The following is a 16779-nucleotide window of genomic DNA, read 5'->3' as shown; positions in this document are numbered from 1 at the left end:
ATGTCAAAACAAGGTTGGATGTGAAAGGTAACCTTTATTATGACCCTCTTTCTTTCTATGACATTAAAACCAAAATAGGAATATAAGTAAAGGAGCCATTGCCATCTGGTCTTATTTTAACATAAAAGCCTGTATCAAACACAAGGAAACCTTCATAAGCCTTTGGGTTCTTGTCTCGTCCAGCTTTAATGTGATTACAACGCAGGTGTTAACACATTACATCCATACCTATTAACAGTGTCGGTGTTTGCATCATTTTCTCACTGTCCCCCTATCCCACCCTTATTCTTCATCTTTGTTTAGCTGCAACCATCTGCATTCCTAACTGCGCAAACTGGAAAGACTTGGTCGGCCGTTTGGATGTTCCTCTCGCAGCCAAGCACACACTTTGAACACCATCTGTGCAGCAGTGCATGTGAGGCATAGCTGGAGCACAGGTGGTGCTCTGCATAACACGTTTTACCTTTCAAATGCTATTAAAGAGGAAGGCCAACACCTGCAGCGAAGTAGTCCAGAACCAGCAGGTGTGTGGCCCTAAACCAGCAAGGGACCAACCCGAAAGCCTTCAATGGAGCTATGCCCATCTGGCATTAGCCAGATCGAGTTACGGTCAGTCTTCATATGTTCTTAAGCCCTCCTCCCGTGCTGACCTTAGAATGAGACCTCACCTGCCACTGCATGCGTAGGAATTCACAAAAGGCAGGAGAGAGCACGCTGCCTGGCATACTAGCACACAGTTTGCACAGATGGATTGTGATAAATGCAGTGCATAACACTCATGTTAGTCGTTAGTATTCACCACTGTTGCGACACCCAATGCTGGGTATCTCTAGACATCTGTTTCAGGATGTTTTCCCTCCTTCAATAGAGAGTAACTGTTGCAAAGTCATCCTGTGCCCTGGGCACCCCCCAACTTTTTGCTGATTGATACTGGTGGTAACTGTCTCTGACTGACCCTGGACTCTGCCTAACCAGGCCCAGGGTCAGTGCTATGCTGAAAGAGACACATTAGAATACAGTTAAAACACCTACATACTCTAGGGTACACAATGATATGGTGGGGTACTCCTGTGATTGGCATGACCTACCCTATAGCCCCCTAGCCTATAATAGGGCAGAGGGATTGAAACTACCTAGAAGTCCCCAGTACCCTGGGGCATGGCAGTTTAGAGCCCAGCAGCCTTTTTCTGCACTTGCATGTATGCACTGCTGACGTCTGAGGTCAGTTTAAAAACAGCCTGGGGTGCCAGGACTGCTTTTAAAAGGTAAATTGTGCCCAAACTCGACTTTGGTGTTTTTGGCAATTATAAATGGATACCCTACCATGTTTTTTTGGCATATTAGTGACCCCCAGGGTCTCCCCTAGGTATCAAGTGAAATTTCACATTTCACTCCCCACTTTGTGGTAAAGTGCTGCTCAAATTCAACTTTGATGCTAGGAGCACTGTGGAGGGAGAATCTGCAATATTTCTACAGATTCAGAACCCCTAAAGTCTCCCCTAGTTGCACATGGGGTGGGGTACCTGTGGATATAAGACAAGTACTCATAAAATATGTTTTTGTAAGTCCTGGTGCTGGGAAAATGGCCCAAGTCATTTTCCCCATTGCAACTCCCCTGTTACATAGGTTAAAAGGGTAGGAAGTTATTGATTAATTTAACACCTTGGGTGCTACTGATATTTCTCCTCCTGCGCTGAACTTTGAATTTTCCCATTGTTTGTGACAAGGTCAACTCGTCATAAGCACAGCGCAGGTAACACCCATGACGAGCTGACCTTGTCACAAGCATAGAAGGGGTTGATGACTCTTGATAGGAGAGGGCTAGAAATGCCATTCAAAGACTTCCCAGAATGGTATTAATAAATCCAACAATATCATATTGTTGAATTCCTCCTAAAGTGTACATACAAGAAGTCATAAGACTTTCTTGTTTGTAAGTCCGAATTCAGCCTTCCAGTGGTCTGCCCTGATTGGTCAGAGTTAAGTGGATTAGTCAGGCTGCCTTACAGAGGTGATAAAGAGCCCCTGGGGTTAACCACCTCTGCTGGCAGGGCAGTGTGCTGTTCCATAGGAATGCCAGGCCAGGGGGAGTAGTCGTAAACTATGTTCTTCAAAGAGGAGAGTAGAGACCAGTGTCATTTACAGCTCTGAACTTCTCACCTTAGGCAGCTGGTAGGATTAAGGAAGGTATGAGCAGATGCAGGGGGAGAGTCTAAGTAAATTAGCCATCCTAGGGGTTTGTTTAGCCAGATCTTACCTCCTTGCTGGAATATCAGCCATTATTGATTTAGAAGATTTGATGCACTCTGGGGGAAAGAATGCCATACTCTACAGGATGTCGTCATATATTGGAGGAGTTGCCCTGCTCGCATTGGTCAGAAGTGACCTCCTGTTTGACCCAGAGAACTAGGAATAAGTATCTGAGAGGGGCAGAGCCCTTCAGATCAGCTGCTTGAAACTGAAGCAAGAGGTGCCCTGTTGAGAAGTTTGCTGTGCAAAGATTTCTAAGGCCTGACCTCTGAAGACTGCACCATCTGAAACTACAGCCCTGTGGATTATCGTGCTGGAAAAGAACTAAAGAGTGGACTCCCTGAAAGCCACAGGTTAAAATAGCTCATCTGGAACATCACCAACTACATCTACACCTTGGAGAGCCATCAGTGGATTTGTAAGGGTTTTGTACCAGTATATTGTGGAAACGGACATCCTCCACTTTCAAGGACCATCTTGGAGCTTCCAGACCCTTGGAGTGAGTTTGAGACACCTTGGAACCCCTTGAGGAACTTCAGGAAGAAGTTCAAGAAGTTTGGAGAATTAGAAGCAATTTTGAAAAAAAGCTCCATAGAGGAACCGACTCAACCTGTCCAGCCAGGCCGCCTGCCTTCAACCGCGAGCCGGCCAAGCCAACCAGGTTCGTCCTGCTAAAAACTCCATCACTCCAATTTCCAGAGATTGACTGGGACTAGAAGAAAACTGAAGCAGGCGAACCCTCACCGGATCCGTCTACATGAGGAACATCGAGAGACCCAGCGAGAAAAAGCTCCAGAAAAGTTTTTAAGTCCGCTCATAAAAAAGGTGACCGGAACCAACCGCGAAAGCCAAGCTTCCTGCCTTCCATTGCGTCCCGGCCTGGATTCCTGGGTTGCCCCGCTGAAGCGATCTTGAGAAATTTTCTAATTCCGCTCCAGGGAAGTTGACCGGGACCTCGCCACAAATTATGCCGGCGAACCCTCATCAAATCCGGACTGGCTGGGAGCTTCGAGGGGCCTCGAGGAGAAAAGCTCCAGAACAGTTTCTAAGAGTGAAGGTAGAAACTGAGACCGGGACCTGCCGTGAGCTGTAGCTGCTCAGGGCTCCATCGTGCCTGACTGACTGACTGACTGATGGTATTTCTAAAGCGCACTAATGCCGAGGCGTCTTAGCGCTATGCAAGATAACTAAGTATGAGCTGGCCGCTGTCCTATTGGGTGAAAAGCCATGTCTTGATTTCCTTCCCAAACAGCCTGCGTTTGGAATTTGTCTTAACTGCTGCGGTAACGAGTTCCAAAGCCTTGAGGCCAGATGGGAAAAGCCCTTGCCTCTCCAACGTTGTCTTTTGTTCTTGGGGACCATGACCAGGCCTTGCGTGGCAGACCTCCGGGATCGGGTTGGCTGGTACCTTATAAATAGGTGTTGGAGATCAGAGGCCCCGTCTCCCGACAGTGACTTATGAACCAGGCAGAGTGTTTTAAAGTCAACCCGCCTCTGAACTGGGAGCCAGTGTAACTGCCTGATGGAATGGGAGGTGGGATGAAATTTAGGCAGGTTAAGGAGTAGTCTAGCTGCAGCATTTTGAATTGATTGCAGCTTGGCCATTTGAGCACAGCCTTCTCCTAAGTAAAGGGCGTTGCCGTAGTCTATTCTGGAAAGGATGGTAGCAATTATGACAGTTTTCCTAAGATGATAAAGAATGAACGGCAGAATCTTTCTTAGCCCTTTAAGCATAAAGAAGCAGGCAGAGACCACTTGATTCACCTGAGGATTCCAGGACATGTCTTTGTCAAATATTATCCCGAGGTTCCTCGCTTTAGCCACTGGAACCGGACAAGCTCCTGCCGAAGTAGGCCACCAGCTCTGGTTCCAGATCGACGTTTTTTGTCCAAACTCGAGGACTTCCGTCTTTTCTGTGTTCAACTTCAAAAAATTCAAATTCATCCACTGCATGACTTCCGACATGCAGCGGGAGAAATCGGCTGCCTTGGAATCCACAGAGTGTCAGGCGTACAACCACAAGGTTCCAGTTGTTTCCGTCTTGAAGATGCCTACTCCCCACTCCTTCAAGAACTAACCAGCGTGACAAGGATGGTACTCTTGACACAACTAGTTAGCTCCCAAGGGAAAGGGGAAGTGGAGTGAGAAACAAACAAACACTGGATCTCTTCTTGAGATGACAGTCACAGTTTCTCTTGAAGTATTCTGGGCCTTCTCAGGATGCAGTACTATTTTCTGGATACTGTATCTATTTAAGATAAACCATAGCAGATTTGACATGAAACTAAAATACCTTTGATGTCTTGCCCTAAATGTATTCTACACACTTTTCATAATACATACCAGAAATTGAATTGCCCATTCTAATACTTCTTTAGTTGCAAGGTAACGTGATTGCTTGACAATATTGTTCACACCTTAAATTGTAAACATAAGTTTCATGAGTTCAGGAAAGCATATATGCCGTAATGCAGAACCGGTAAACTTGTTAGTATGAACCTTTTAACCAGCGTGCAATAATTCAGTAAACAGAACTTCTCCTACCTTGCACTTACTTGCTTATTCCGTGATTAGAGGGTCTGTAATAATAAAAGACAAGAAAAATACGAACAGCATACAATGGCTTTTATATGATATTCTATAGAGCTGTTATGCATCACTACTTTTTATAGTCAGGATCGTCTGTTAGCACTATTTCAGCACTCTTTAACACCAAAGTATACTTTAAATCAGATGCAAGTATTGTCCAGAAAGTATTGTTCATCAAACTCTCTCAATGTTTGCCTTTTGCCTCAAAAGTTCCTTTTGTTCTTAAAACGATCCGTAATAGCACTTGTATGCAAATTCCCGATTGTTGTTGCCAAGATATACAAATGCCCCGTTGTTGTTGCCAAGGTTTGTTGCAAATTGTAAATATGGCATTAAATAGTCTTACTGTCTTTTAGGCGATCCAGAAGAAGCACTGAACGGGGACCTGCATTGCTGAGGGACGAGTTCGTTCCTGAAACCGCTCCGACTGGAAACAGGAAGCCCCGATGATCAGCTGCAAGCGGAAGGACCAGGGAACTGCCGAAGCCGCCGAAGAACTCTCCGTGACTCCGACGCCGTGAAGCAAGGAAAGAAGAATCAGGTAAGCGGGAGGGGAAGAGGGAAAAGAAAGGGACGACAGGGATTCTGGAGGCAGGACTTACGGAGACTGGAGCACTCGTGGAGACATGGAAATCTCGAAGCGAAGCGTCTCTTTGAGTTGGGACGAGGCTTTTATAGTCTCTCAGGGCACGTGCTGTAATTCTTCACATGTAGGCCTGAAATCTGTTAACGCATTCCCCCATGTGCATGGTTATGAATATTCATGAACAGCACACCTCTACTACGAGCAACTGGCAATGATTTAAGGAAGTAACAAGCAATGCTAAGTGTAAATTACAAATACAAATTGTAAATTACAAATACAAATTGTACCAAGTTCTTTTCTAGAAGATTACAAACAGCAACACCTTATAAACAGCAATATTGAGTGCATATTAAATCTAGAGAACTATGTACTCATGACACAGAGTGGGACACAGAGACGATCAGCTGAGTGTCATCAGCATAAGACACTAGCTTAAAGCCCTGGTTCTTTATTAGCTTGGCCAAAGGGGTAACGTAAATGTTGAACAAGGTAGGCGATAGCGCTGAGCCCTGGGGGACTCCTCCTGGAAGGAGAAATGTATCTGACTGATGGCTATTCCAGAAGATGACTTGTTCCCTTTCCGATAGAAAAGAGGTGAGGAGGTCTAGCGCTAGGCCTTTGACACCAACATCATGTAACCGTTGGATAAGTACCTCATGATTTACGGTGTCAAAGGCCGCTGTTAAATCCAGCAGGACCAGTGTGACTCTCCCTCCCTCATCCATGCCCTTCCGTATTTCATCGGCTGCCATCACTAGGGCCGTTTCCGTTGATTGTTTCGCCCGAAAGCCATGCTGGGTACTATCTAGAATGTTGTTTGTCTCAAGATAGGTTGATAACTCCCCATTCATGGCTTTCTCCACTAGCTTTGCCGGCAACGGCAGGCAGGAGATGGGCCGATAACTCTTCATCGGTGGGGTCTAACTTTGGCTTCTTTAGCAGCGGCCGAATACAGGCCTTTTTCCAGACTAGTGGAAAGACTCCTGAGCTCAGGACCTGATTCAGGACCGGCAATAGTAATGCACTGATCTCTGCTGGTGCCAGATGGAGCACAGAAGGTGGACAAGGGTCCATAGGTGAGCCTGACTTAGTTTTCAACAGTAGGTCAGTCAGCGTGTTCTCATCCAATGGGGGAAACAGGGACAGGCCGTCGTGTGTGCTGCTGGTACCATCAGGTTCGTCATGCTTAATCTGTATGCTGTTAGCTGCAGTGGACAGATCGTTATATACGGATTGTACATTGTTCTGGAAGTAGGATGCCATCTTGTCCGTGAATGGTTTATCCGGCTGAAAGTTGGCATCCTGTGGGCAACTCAGTAGGGCATTGACAGTGGAGAAAAGTTCTCTGCTAGAGTGGGCGGCGTCCTGAATCTTCCAAGAGTAATAGGTGGTTTTCGCCTGAATGATTAAGTTCTTATAATCCTCTAGTGCAGCACAGTAGATTTTCTTGTGAGCTGGATCGTAGTTCATTCTCCACACCCGCTCTTTCTGTCTGCACTTGATTTTGGCGGTTTTTAGATCTGGTGAATACCAAGGAGAGTACACCCGCTTTTGCCGTACTCTGAATACTTTCTCTGGTGCTATCAAGTTGGCCGTATTAAGAAGGCTAGCTTGAAGAGCTATAGCCGCCTGGTTGGCGTCGGAACAAACCATTACTCTTTCTTCGAGAGCACCTAGTAGGTCAGATCTAGTGACTGACTTCCAGGCCCGATATTTTGCCTGGCCTGAAACTTTGACTTCGCCCCGGTCTATCGCAAGCAGGTATCACAATATGGTGCTATATTTTATTAAATCTTTGAAAATTCATATCCCCGGTTCCCTACATTGGATTTTTGGTGTCATTTTAAAGATAAAAATATTTCCTATTTTTATAAATTTGTGTTGGATTTTTGTTATGTGTGGTGTCTTAATTATTTACTGAATTGGTGTTTTTAAATGCTTTACATACCTGTCTTTGAAGTTAAGCCTGTCTGCTCGCAGCCACATTACCAAGGGTTGAGCATAGGAATAATATTCTAAGACCTATGCAGAGTCCTATCATGTGTTAGTGGCCTTATTGCCAGTGGCAGACCTACATATGCCCCTACCAATAACCCACTTTCCAACAGTAACACCTTACATTTGGAGGGGCTAGCAGTGCTGCTCACACTCTTCTCAGGTTTCTGTTCCACTACCAGAGTGCAGGTGCATCTCAATAAGCTTATCAGCCCAATAACTCATAGGAGCGAATCAAAAAATGGGGGGAGGGTGCGTGGTCTCGCTGTGGATGGAGTGAGACACGCGCTTTGTGAGCTCCGCTCGGCCGCTGCCTTATGCATCCCCTAACAAGGGGGCACCTCTCTGGCCCGGTTTGGCACGGCACTGGAGTCAGCCTTCTAATGCTGCGTCGCCCGGACCTTGCCTGCACTAGGCCCCGGGCTAATACAGTGGGCGGATGCGGCCGGGGCCTCTACGCATTGCCCTGGGCTGAGGAGCAGCACCTCTGGAGCTCCGGCCTGAGTTGCGGCCGGCGGAACCGCCCCGGGCCACATCGCTTGGAGAAAACCCCTGCCGGACGCTGGGGCCTTTGCGGCGCTGCCTACGACAAGGGAGCCTCTGTAAGCTGGTGGAGGTCCCACATGGCATGAGGGGAATCCTGGTGGCGGACTGAGGAGCCCTGCATACGGAGGGCTCAACCCTTGCTTGACTGTGCCGCGGCCTGCACTCAGCGGCCCACCGGACCCAGTGAGTTCACCGCCACCCTCACCCCCGTCTGTCTCGTTCCAGCGGACCCTGCGCCCTCTTGGACTGGATAACCTTGCTGAAGGCCTGAGTCCCTGCACTCTACAATCCCAGTGGGGGCGCCCTGCTCATAGGGGTGCAGTGTGGTGGTTACGACCTTTCCCGCCTGTGAAGGGGCATGCCGATTTCACCTCTTGCTCACCGGCATTATCATCCGTGATCCTTGTCGCCTGCCTCTCCTCCCGCTGGACACCCTTCTTTGTGCGCTGGCGTTCCATGCCCCGGACTCCTGCTGGAAAGCAAAGCCGTTCACTGGCACCTGCGGCCTGATCCTCTGGCAGCAGAGTGAGGCGGGAGCAGGGTCTGACCTATACGCCTGCATTCCCTGTCGTGGGAGCTCAGATCCCCGATTGCCTGCTGCGACGCGGGAACCGGCCCTCCTCGGCCTCCTGGCTTGGCCTTTGATGGTGGCCATTTTAGATGTACCGCTTCCCACGGCTTTCCCATCAGGTGAGCGCTGCCTCTCAACGCCGGGGGTTCTGAGGCTGACGGGCCCCCCTACGGGAGAGAGCCACCTGCCCGGTCCACCTGCCTCGCTCAGTGCGGAGACACCATCCTTGGCCCTGTGGCCTTTCGGCGCCGTCGCCCAAAGGGGGGTGATGCCTAGCAGAGATGGCCTGTGGTAGCTGCGGTGCCTGGCGAAGAGGCCTGCAAAGGCTACCATCTGTGCTCCTCCACCCCCGCTCTCCTCCTTCCCCCCTCTAGATCCTGGATATCCTCCTTTGCGAGCCTGCACCACAACGCCTCTGCCTCATACGAGAGACCTGCAAAGCTTCTTGGCGCAATCTGCTCACCTCCTTGATTGCCTGCCTTGTGTCTGGCGGTGCGGGGCCCTGCGAAGCCATGACTCGCACCAAATCAGTAAAAGACACAGCTGTTCCTCCGAATGATAATTCTGTTGCTGTGCTTGGAACAAACCTGCTTCCACTGGTCCTAGCGACATGTCCTCATCGGCAGGGGGGACCTCTGAACCCGTCACTCAATCCTTCATGGCCGGTTTCATGCAGGAACTAAAGACTGAAATTGGCTCGCTCTGCTATGAAGTCCACTCTTGTGTCAGGGAACTCAGGAAGGAGGTTACGGTGATTGGTGAAAAGGTGGATGATCTTGAGAAAACAATGGAATGCCCGCATAGAAGATCAAGAACAGCTATGGCAATGCTTGGCCATCCTAGAGGAGCAGCATATTGATCTCCAACTCAAACAAGAGGACCTGGAAAATCAGGGGGCGTCGCAACAACTTACACCTCCATTGGAGCCGAAGGAATGGACATCATGACCTTCATCCCTGACCTGCTCCAGGACTTACGAGGTGATGAAGATCTCTCCCCACCCCCCCAGCTCTTGATCATGCTCACCGTGTCTCGGGCCCCCCTGGCCACCCTGGCCTTATCCCTGACATACTGACCCGGGTCCATTTCTTCACTGAAAAAGAGGCAATCCTTAAAGCAGCACGTTCCAAATCAGAGCTTAAATGCAATGGTGCCACAATCCAGCTCTTTCATGACCTTGCACCTACCATGCTACGGCAACGCCGGGACTACAAGCCCATCACAGACAAGTTGCGTAGTCTGGGTATCCAGTACCAGTTGGGCCACCCGTTTGCTCTTATTTTTTACTGGAAGTCCAAATGCCGGATTGACGAACTTAGGCTTAATAGATGCTTGTCGCTACCACTCTCCCGACGTTCGCGATTATTCATATTAATCACATGTCCACCGCTCTTACTCTCGCATCAACTATTTTTTTATCTCACATTCCCTGGTTGGTGGAACGCTCTTGGCCTCTATGTCAGACATCTCGGTCTCTGACCATGCACATGTAGAACTTCTTATGCAAGATCTTTCCACTCATGCAAGCCGCCCACCGCTCTAGCGGCTCCCTCCTCATGTCCTCAGGGATCCGGTAGATGTTGCGGAACTTCGAGCTGCCATTGGCTCTTACTTTTTTGTTTTTTAACAATGCTCTTAGTATACAGCCACGACAATCAGTGAACAATGATCATAGCAGTAGTTAGCACCGTGGTTTTCAATCCCGTCAATGCCATAGGGCACTATCAGGATGGCCAGTGGCCGGGTTACTCCTCTAGCCCCCCCACCCTCCACCCTCCTCCCTGCACTTTCGCCACGGTCCCCAGAACTTTTTCCACTTCTTCGGGCATCCACTGCTCTTATAGATGGTACCAGTCTAGGTCCCTTCTCCAATGTTCCCATGACTGGGGTGTCTGAGACCCCCATCCCCTGGAAATGTTTCTCTTGGCCACGGCCGCCGCTAGTGCGAGCCATATCTCCATGTGCCTTGTCCAGTCCTCGTCCCCCCCGTATCATCAATAGCAGCCATCGTGGCTCCCGTGGGACCGGTGTGCCCACCACCTTTGATATTGTTGCAGCCACCCTAGTCCAGAAGGGGAATAAGGCAGGGCACTCCCACAGTATTTGGTAAAAGGTACACTCCCCCTGGCAGCCCCTTACGCAGAGAGCCGAGGGGCTACTGCCCCACTTACCATTGGCTCTTACTTTGATGCGAATGACCTACCTGAGACCCCTTTCTCCGTGGTATGGGACACCTTTTAGGCCACCATTCGCGGGCATATTACGTCCATAGCAAATGCTGGGGTGCAAGAGTCACGTCTTCTCGAAAATACCCTCTCCCGAGATATAAAGATGCTTGAGAAGCTCGATCAGGAACATCCGCGGGTTATTCATAAATGAGGTGTGGAACTGCTTAGAGGTCAGCTTTGTGCACACCGCACCAACAAGGCTGAGCGAGCTCTCCTGGCCCTTAAGCAGCGTTATTGTGAAGGAGGGGACAAAGTGGGCACCCTTCTTGCCCAGCGATTACGGATGCGAGCCGCCAAAGCTCATATAGCCAATGTTAAATGCACTGAGGGTACTCGTGCCACTACTGAGGCAGCCAAACGTAAAGCTTTCCACTCACTTCTCTACGCCACCGAGAAGCCTCCCCCGGACCAGACGCTGGCAGTCCTAGATAATTGCACCTGGTCTCCGATAAATCAGTATCATATGCAGCTGCTCAGAGAGCCTCTCTCCAAGGACGAGCTCACTGGCGCTCTGAAAAATCTTCCTCTTGGAAAGTCTCCGGGACCAAACGGGTTGCCAATTTTTTTTTTACCGCATCTTTCTCCCGCAGCTCCGGCCTTATCTTCTCTGACTTTTTAATTACTTCACAGACACGGTAGGCCCATCCTCCTCCATGAGTTTGGCCGAAATCGCTCTAACTCCTAAACCGGACAAAGACCCTCCACTTCTCAACACAGATCTTAAAATCTACACTAAAATCCTAGCCAAGCTTCTTGACCCGCACCTTCCAGGTCTTATAGACTCTAACCAGGTTGGCTTTATTCGTCGTCAACAGGGGGCGGACAGTGTGAGACGAATTGCCCGCCTTGTTGGCAAGGCCCATCATTGGAACATACCGGCTTGCTTACTGTCACTCGACGCGGAGAAGGCGTTCGACCGGTTGGATTGGACCTTTCTCCGGGCGGTCTTATGCAAAATAGGGCTAGGCCCCCTGATGATAGCCCGCATCATAGCCCCATGGCAACCCCGGGCCTCACGCTCCCGCAGCGCATATATAGCTCTCCCCACCAAGACTTTCCTTGACATTTGGGACAAGGTAGCTGTACTCAAAGGCCTCACCACCTTTCCATCACCCACACTCCCATTACTGGCAGTTCCCACTTTCCACCTGCACTACACTCTCCCGCATTCTCTGAATGGCTAGATGGTGGGTGTCAAACAATCAGGGATCTCTTCGTAGGAGACGCTTTTAAATCTTTTGAACACTGCAAACAGGAGTTCTGCATCTCGAAGGGGGCTCGACTACAATATCTGCAACTTCAGCACTGGATGCACACAGTGTCTTTGTCACAGGCGGCCACACGTGCTTTCACTCCTTTTGAGCGGCTGGTTTATTCTTCTGATAACTCCAAGGGCCTCATATCTCGTACGTATCATGTTCTTCAGCACCCTCCCCCGCAAATTGTCCCACACCCCTACCAGACCAGATAGCAGTCTGACTTGTCCGTAGACATTACACCTGCGCAATGGGACCGCCTCTGGTGCGACTTCCCGAAAGCCTACCGATGCATCTCTCAGCGGGAAACCGCGTCGCGTACAAGGTTATGACCCAATGGTACTACACCCCTCGGAGACCACATAAATGTTCCCTGCATCCTCTCCTCTTTGTTGGCGATGCTCAAACTCCTTCACGTTTGGTGGACCTGCTAGCTTCTGGCCACATACTGGAAAGTGGTCCTTAGGCATATAAAATCGGTTCCTGGTTTCCCCCTGCCTGAAACTCCAGCCACAGTTCTGTTGGGTATCAAGCCAGACAATTTGTGCCCACTGACACGTAGCGATTGGCATATCTGCCTTCATATGCTGGGGGCGGCTAATCAACTCATAGCCCTATACTGGAAAAAAGCTGAGGCCCCCCGTAACTATCTGGTTCACTCGCCATGGCATACCATGGCGATGAAGCTGCTCACGGTGCGCCTACAGTCCAGAGACACCCATTTCACCAAACTCAGGCAACCGCTAATTACTCGTTTTTATAAGCTAGAACATGCTCTTCTTCAACCTCCAAACTCTGGGACTTAGGCCTTTTTGAAGATGACATATACCCACCAGACTCCGACACATCCCTCTGGCATCAACATTAATACCCTGCACATTGCCATCTGATTACCCATTCAAATGGACCTACCATTACTCTGTCCTTACCCCCTGTCTCCTAGCCTTCCTAGTCCCGCTCTTTGAAGAACTTGTATACCGTACTCTACTCTCCCTTCCACTCCTCAACTTCTTACTTGCTCCTCCTTCTTGACTATTCTGTCTCTCCACTTTATTCTTCCAAGAATATGGGGGGCGCTCCCCCCATATTTCTTCTCTTTTCTTTTCTCTTGTTCATCTTTTCACGTTTGAGTTCAATTGACCTTATCCTTTGAAGGAGCTCTAAATTTGAACCCACCACGTAAGACGGCCACGCTATGCAGCGGGCCCTGTATGGGTTGTAGGCGACTTGCTGTGTAACCTAATATACATGAACACTATCATACTATTCCACTCTTGCATTCCGACTCCTGGTTCCATCACGCAACCGGCCCGTCAAAGCGTTGTAGTCGGCTTGCTGTGTACATAATGAGCCGCCTTCTTCTCTATAATAAAAAAGATTTAAACCAAAAAAACGGGGGGCGGGAGTAAGCTGCTTGGCATACCAGCACACACTTTGCCCAGATGCATTGTGGTAAAAGCAGCGCTCAATACCACTCACTTGAGTTGAAAGTCTTTAGTGTTCACCATTGTTGGTGTAGCCAATGCTGGGTATGTGTAAAATATTTGGGCTGCACTCAAATAGTATGAAGTGAAAAGACAACACAGGAAAAATCCCAACCTAATTTAGAAAATTAGAATAACATTTAATAAATAAAATTACACCAAAGTGACAAAAATCCAATCAGTAGAACCAGAGTTATGAATTTTAAAGTTTAAAGAACCAGAAAGAACAAAGCACCAACCACGAGAATCGTGCGATGGAGCATGGTTCAGCTACATGGAGTGGATCAGGTAAAATCAAATCTCAACTTACCTTCGGACTCAGATGAAATTTTGAAGAATAATGTCTGAGACCGTAAAGTTTAGGGGGGCAAGTCAGTGTTTTAAGAGAGGGGTCTTCGTTGGGGATCCACTGGACAAGAGTGCGGTGTAGATTTTTTCTTTCGGACTTTATCTCCTTTTTGGAAGTTGAAGATCCCCAGTGGGACGAGGCTGTAGCTGAATAGAGTTTCACGAGGCCAGCTACCTTTTCCAAGAGGGTCAGCTGAAAAGAATTTGCTTCTGCGGAGAAGAATGTAGAAGGAGCTACCACAAAGTTAGGCCGATCAGCGATGCCCCCTGTTCGGGTCGGCGAGCAGGTAGGGTGCAGTCTCCTGTCAGTTTTCAGGACACTTTTTGGTGGACATTTTCTCCAGAGTTTAGTTTTCTGGCTCATCTGGCACATTTAGCACCCCTTCCAAAGGTCTAAAACTGAGTGGGCAATACCTAGCGGGTAGGACTTACTTCAGGCTGGTTCCAGGTGCATTGTTCATGTTGTTGCAGTTTGTTAGGTCCCCATAGCTCTGAATAGGTGGCCGACTAACTAGCACTTGGAGTCACTCTGGCAGTCGTCCTGCGTTCAAGCAGCAAAGAAGGCCTCAGGCAGCAGAGCAGCCCTCTGAGGACAAAGGGCAGGCATTGCTTGCAATTAGGCAGTGTTAGTATTCAGACTAATAGAGAGGGATTAGGTGAAAGAGAGCGAGTGACAACACTTAGGTAGAAAGGCAACAGAGGAAAATGAAGGGGAAGAGGTAGAGGGATGGGTAGGAGTATGTATGTGAGTTGAGGGGAGCATGGGGTTTCAGTTTGATCAAGCGATAGTTTGTCATATGTTAGAGTGAGAGTGGAGATTAAGGGTGAGGGATAAGGTGAGAAAATGGGTGAGATATGGAGGAAGGGGCAGTTTTGGAGGAGAGACAATGAGGAGTGGAATTTTGTTCAGGAGAGTATAGTTCTGTAGTGAGGGGTTTGTATGGGTCTGAGGTATGTTTGTACAGTTCACAGGGGGAAGCAATGTGGATGAAGGGAGGGTGTTTTAAGCAGATTGTTTTTTATGAACACTACCATTGTACATATAACTTTTGATATTTCATGCATGTCAATATGGTCTGGATGAGTCAAAACTGTGCATTTTATATGTTTCAGAACCCCCTGACGAAGAGCCCCCAGGGCTCGAAACGCTTGGGACATTACATGGTGCGCTTACTTCATACGGAGGTCAATTTGTAGGTACTGTTGTACGAAGCCTAGAATGGCATACAGCATGTATTGGAAATGTTTAATAATAAAAAATACTGATTGAACTCTGCTGTCTCCGTTGTGGTGAAGAACATGATGAAAAGGTAGCAACAAGGTTGATAAATGGACCAGTTGATTACAAAGAGTACAGCGGAATACCAGAATGAACATTACATATTGGAGGGAGTTGTTTCCACTTTCAGCAGTGCGACAACAAAGGAGCGCAAGTAGAGGGCTCTATTTTTGGACACTTTGTAGTATGTGTGGTTTGGGGCGATCCACAATGCCTTTCTGCACGCACGTTTCAGTCAAGTTAGTAAAGCAAGGTTTCGTCTTAAGGGAAGATGTGCATTCTCCTCAAAAATTCTTTTCTCCTCAACATTCTAAAATTGGCATTTTCAGGATTGTGACTACAAATTTGACTTTACTATTAAAGATGATTTTAAATTACAAATCTTTGGAGACAAAATATGACATTTCTAGCTGTTCCCAAACAACAGCTGTCACGAATTAAATGTAATACGGTAAGCATTGTTATCCTATGGGAGAGATAGGCCTTGCAGTAGTGAAAAATGCATTTGAGTTCTTCACTAGCAGGACATGTAAATCCTATAAGAACATGTCCAACTTTTTAAATACACTGCGCCCCATCCTATGGCCTGTTCAGAGCTCTTAGACGTTTCAGCCTTGTGGTGGTCTTCCCCCAAATGTTTTGTCTTACTCCTCCATATTTTTCTGATTCCGCTTTTGTTGGCCATAGGGATCTGTGCAATTTATTACTGCTAACTAGTGCTAAATTGCATGTGCTCACTCCTTAAAACATGGTGATATTGGCTTTTCCCCTAATTGGCATATTTCAATTTACCTATAAGTTCCTAGTAAAGGGGCACTACATGTATCCAGGACCTGTTAATTAAAGGCTACTAGTGGGGCTGCATCGCATAATGACCCACCCACGTTAGCTGTTGAAAAATCTCAGGCCTGCCACTGCAGCCTGTGTGGCCCGCTCTAAACTGCCATTTCAGTATTTAAATAAACCCTTTGCCAGGCCTAAATCTTTTTTATAATGCATATACGTCACCCCTAGAGTTTGCCCCTAACAGCCCACATGGCAGGGTGCAATGTATTTAAAAATTAGGACATGTACTTTTAAGTGTTACATATCGTGGTAGTGAAAAACTCTTGTATTTGTTTATCATTATTAGAAATGCCTACCTCTCCCATAGGATAACATTGGAGTTGCCTTATTACATTTTTTTTTCCAAGACCTTTAATGCACATATTAGATTGACACAGCATAGAGCCTACAACCTCGAGGGCCGGCTGCGGTACATATAGGTACTTCTCAGAATAACACAGCCATGTAGCCGACATCCCGGGGGTTCGGCGGCGTGGTAGCAAGGAGTGCAAAGAATAGCCAAAGATTAGTATCGGATAATCTATACGTCTATGGTATTTCCATTTTAAACAAACATAACCAATCAAAGCAGAGGGAACATCCATGTAAACGATCGCAGTCAGCATCTTTCGCCATAGAGCGCGCACGGCACGACAGCAGTCGTATCTACACTCACGAGGAACGGCCCGCCTGGTCATAGCCAGATCAGCCGTTGGGGAAGTACACAGTTCGCCCCTATAGGCATTCCATCGACCCCACTTCTTATCCCAGACCCCGGGACAGCCCCAAGTTTTGTAAACTGATTTTTCGGACAGCATGCAC

At 48.0% G+C, this 16779-nt stretch overlaps 1 long non-coding RNA gene across 3 annotated transcripts in view; it reads left to right on the top strand.

Moving 5' to 3' along the window:
• Window positions 1–15078, top strand: part of LOC144762395 (uncharacterized) — a 258714-nt gene extending 243636 nt beyond the window's left edge. For all 3 annotated transcript variants that reach the window (XR_013596089.1, XR_013596087.1, XR_013596088.1), the window contains 2 exons: window positions 5196–5380; window positions 14967–15078. This is a non-coding gene — a long non-coding RNA (uncharacterized LOC144762395). The remainder of the gene's footprint in view (window positions 1–5195; window positions 5381–14966) is intronic.
• The last annotated feature ends 1701 nt before the right edge of the window (window positions 15079–16779 follow it).

Source organism: Lissotriton helveticus, chromosome 6 (assembly GCF_964261635.1).
Source record: "Lissotriton helveticus chromosome 6, aLisHel1.1, whole genome shotgun sequence".
Taxonomy (NCBI): Eukaryota; Metazoa; Chordata; class Amphibia; order Caudata; family Salamandridae; genus Lissotriton; species Lissotriton helveticus.
This window is presented reverse-complemented; position numbering and strand designations above follow the sequence as displayed.